General features: G+C 39.0%; 1 long non-coding RNA gene across 1 annotated transcript; it reads right to left on the bottom strand.

Annotated features, from left to right (window-relative positions):
• Positions 1-917: 917 nt before the first annotated feature.
• Positions 918-1792, bottom strand: LOC135720970 (uncharacterized). Its single transcript, XR_010521383.2, has 4 exons — positions 1577-1792; positions 1348-1479; positions 1164-1264; positions 918-1053 (listed from the first exon to the last, which is right to left on the bottom strand). It is a non-coding gene; the product is annotated as an uncharacterized lncRNA (long non-coding RNA).
• Positions 1793-4693: the final 2901 nt, after the last annotated feature.

A 4693-nucleotide genomic window follows, 5' to 3' on the forward strand; every position in this document is an offset into this window, starting at 1 on the left:
CAATCTCCGTCAATGAACGCGATTGGATTTAACTTTTTTAGGTGTCCTTAGCTCTGCCAGAATGCTAAACGAAGACGAAAATGTGTTGCAAAGACATCCAAAAGGTAATTATAACGTACTACATTACTTTGCAAACTATATGGAAACACCAAATGTAGCACATAGAAAGTATTTGTTGAAATGATTATAAAACTATTTCATTTGTTAACATTATTTTACTATAGTAAACTTTATTATAAAAGACTGCTTACATACTATATTACTGTGCAAACTACATGGAAACACCAAATGTAGCACAAAGAAAGTATTAATTGAAATGAATGTTCTACATTATTTCATTATGGTAAACTTTATTATGAAAGACTGGTTACTTATAAGTGCTATGTTTTTACTTATTAGGTTTTAAGGAGAATGCCACGGGTTCAGGGCCTCTTACCTGCGTGATTCATCATCCAGGTTTTGCACAAATTGTCTAAATCCCTACACACAGAACATTTATTGTACCGACTATAAGCCTTTGAGGTGCAGGACTAGAGTAAGTTTTATTACATTTTTAAACCAATAACACTTAAGTATCATTATAGTAACAAAGTACCCAAAAGAACAAAAGATGTAACTTTAAAGAAAATTTAATAGTCAGTTAAAAGTTTTATTTATTTATTACAAATATATATTTAAATGTTAAACAATATACAAATAAACATACTTTAGTAACCATATTGTGCTCTTGTTTCAAAAATTGTTCAATTAATATCTTACAGCGATCTATTCAGATAAATGGCATATCAAAGCTTTGTCAGCTGGTGCTATTTAAGACGACACTATAAGGTTATCATCCTGTCGTGTGTTGTTCTCCAGATACGCTTGGAGCTTCCTGATCAGATCGGTCACAATTTTGGCTTTCGACGACCCCTGCACTGAAGATGGCATGCAATCACGTCCTCCTTTGAAGGTCTCTCAAACTGTGATGCCAGGTCCATTGGAATCGGGGTTTCCTTCAGCTTATCTTCAAATACCTCATCAAACACAAGCCTGATCACATCATCCACATAACTGTACAAATATTGCTGTCAATAAATCTTTTGTTTTGATCATTTATTTCCCTGCTTCATACATTAAGTTTTTAATTATTAATGTATTTGAAATAAAACATTACTGCTTACAGTATGTCACTTGTGTGTTTTGGGAACATAGCCTTGTACTTTCCCTCTCCTGCTTTTGTTACGGCTTGGTGACATTGTAATGGATGGCTGCAAGGTACAACCTGTAAAAATATAAACAAGCAATACATTTATTGTAAAAGTAAATACTACTTTATTTAACACAGTTACTAAAATACTTAAATACCTGCACAGCATTCCAATAAATGGGAAAATCAAGTTTTTTGCTGCAAATCTGAAATCTCAGGCAACGGACGGCAAAGGCATCCACTGATGATGGTGATGGAAACATTGTGAAACGATGCTACTGCCTGGGTTCCTATGTTTATGCAGAGAAAAAAACTTTGTCATCATCAGTTATACATTTAAGACTGGTAGTGGTTTCACTAGCTAAATACATCATATGTGTTACACACCTTTGCTCCTCATATGCCAGTCTGACTCCTTGTACTGTGTCTAATGATGTTGCATGTTTGCATACAGTGTAGAAGGATGTGTCCAGCTGCGAATCTAGGATATAGACAAATAAAACAAACATGTATTCAGTCAAAAAGACATATTATAACAATAGAGTACAACGACTATAAATCGTTAGACTATTCATTAAAACGTTAATGTATTACATATTACATGGCCCAACATTAGCAACACACATCACATGTTTACTTCGTTTCAAAATCTAAGAAAGCTTCAAGTAAATACAACAGTAAAATACATATAACTTTAAACAAATCATCTGTACTTAGAGTTTCTTGAGTTTGATCATGAGAACAAATTTTACCGGTAACAGTTTAGCTGGTAACTTAGCAAGTTTGTAAACATGTCTAAACCAACATCGATAAAAAAACGATAGTCTGCATAATTCAACATACACGTGTGTAGATATGGTACGTTGTTTATGAGATACAGTATTACAACACAAAACAATTAGCTTGCAAGCTTAGCTCTACACGCACATTATGTTAATCTCCGGTTACCGGTTACGTAACGTACAGTAAAAGGCAAATAATAAACGTGAATACTTACAGCCTGTGATCCAGAAGTGCACAGTAATCCAACTTTCAGGAGGAGACGTCGCGCAAATCCAGCTTCGGTTCATGAGAAGCAGTTAATGTGAAAACTCTGTGAACAACTTCTGACTGGATTTTTCCGGAACCGTATTAAACATGATGTCCTCTGTGGAAGTCCATAAAGTGCTATTTTGCCCTCGCATCTAAAGAAACAGCGTCTGCTCGAGAGATTTAATCGCTTATACGATGAAACAAGAGTCTGCAAACAGAGTCAAAGCAGGGACTCCCAACCTCCGTCATTTTAGCTCTCTTCTGACTCGGCGCTCCCCACCCCCGTCTTTGAGGGCGTACCCAAGCAAAGCAGAGAGGGCTGAACTATGATAATGTTGGTCTTATCTACGTCACTAATCCCAGTAAGTAAACTGTTGCCTACAATCCGAGTGTTTTTTGTAGTCCTCAAACGTTAGAGACGATAACTTGCGTCATCGTTTTCTTTGAGGTATGTACTTTTTGAATATCGTTAGCATGTACTAATACACACTTACACACAAAAGTATGTTTAAAAACGTGTATCTCATAATAGGTGCTCTTTAAAGCTCAGAAAACTTTACAACTATTAGCATTATGTGCTTGCTTTATTTGGCTACACAGCCCCTTGCGAGAGACCTCTGCTGCATGAGAACAAAGAGAGCAGTTATTTTACATGTTTCTTCATCACACTCAGTCTAACATGCGGGAGTGCCGAGTTGGCCACGCCCACTTATTTACATTACGTTGAATGCACAAAATAGAAAAATCTTTTACGTCTGACATTTTATTTCACAGTAACAGAATATTCCGTCATACCACCCAGCCCTACATTGAAGTATTCATTTTTGTTAGTAGTAGATGTGTAGCATTTAATACTCCAATTCCAAACTATATACTATAATAATTGGTAAGTATCAATAATTTTTATAATCGACTGAATGGTATTTGATATATACAGGTGCTGGTCATATATCTAGAATATCTTCAAAAAGTTGATTTATTTCACTAATTCTATAAAAAACTTGTATGTTATATTCATTCATTACACACAGACATATATTTAAAATGTTTATTTCTTTTAATTCAGATGATTATAACTGACAACTTAAGGAAACTCCAAAATTCAGTATTGCAGAAAATTAGAATATTATTTAAGACCAATACAAAGAAAAAGTTTTTTAGAAATCTTGGCCAACTGAAAAGTTTGAACATGAAAAGTATGAGCATGTACAGCACTCAATACTTAGTTGGGGCTCCTTTTGCCTGAAGTACTGCAGCAATGAGGCGTGGCATGGAGTCAATCAGTCTGTGGCACTGCTCAGGTGTTATGAGAGCCCAGGTTGCTCTGATAGTGGCCTTCAGCTCTTCTGCATTGTTGGGTCTGGAATATCGCATCTTCCTCTTCACAATACTCCATAGATTTTCTATGGGGTGAAGGTCAGGCGAGATTGCTGGCCAATTAAGAACAGGGATACCATGGTCTTTAAACCAGGGACTGGTAGCTTTTGCACTGTGTGTAGGTGCCAAGTCCTGTTGGAAAATGAAATCTGCATCTCCATAAAGTTGGTCAGCAGCAGGAAGCATGAAGTGCTCTAAAACTTCCTGGTATACAGCTGCATTGACCATGGACCTAAGAAAACACAATGGACCAACACCAGCAGATGACATGGCATAATAAATGAAGGACTCAAAACATGACAAAGTAAAACAAGTTCATTGTACCTCAGCCTTTTCCGTTCATAGGCCTCCTCCACTGCACCCTTCCAGGGCATGGTGAGCTCAATGATGTAGACAAGCTTGAGCGAGGCTGACCACAGAACAAGATCTGGTTGTAGGTTGGTGGCTGCAATTTCAACTGGGAAGCAGAGTTTCTTGTTCAAGTCTGCCAACAGCTTCCAGTCCCGTGCTCTGTCCAGCTGACCAGGGTCTGATCTTATGGTGGTGAGGTTGGCTTGACCCTCACCCTCCAGAACAAATGGTGTTTGCTGCCACTGGGATGATGGGGCAGGAAGGGCATTCACACTTGTCCGTCGACTTTCCAACACTGCAGCTAGACACTTCAGCACCTGGTTGTGCCGCCAGGTGTAGCGGCCTTGGGTGAGGCTGGTCTTGCATCCCATTAAGATGTGCTTCAGTGTTGCTAGACTTAGGCATAGAGGGCACGCAGGGTCATCGGCATACCATTGTCTTAGGTTTGCGGGAGAAGGCAGGACATCGTAGGCTGCCCTGACGGTAAAGTTTGCCCTGAATGCATCTCCCGCAGCTTTTTCCAGGAGATCTTCCTCCTCTCCACTCCTTCCCATGCAATCCACTGTCCTTGCTTTGCCTGTGCCACAGCTTGGGCGCACCTACTTGCTTCCTCCTCCTGACGTACCTTCTGGACCACCATCTTGTGTCTCTGAGATTGAGAGGCCTTGCTCCACACTGATGTACTTGCCCCAAGTCCAAGACCACTCCTCCCCTACTGCACTCGGCCTACAATGTTGTTGTGTC

This window comes from Paramisgurnus dabryanus, chromosome 13 (genome assembly GCF_030506205.2).
Source record: "Paramisgurnus dabryanus chromosome 13, PD_genome_1.1, whole genome shotgun sequence".
NCBI lineage: Eukaryota > Metazoa > Chordata > Actinopteri > Cypriniformes > Cobitidae > Paramisgurnus > Paramisgurnus dabryanus.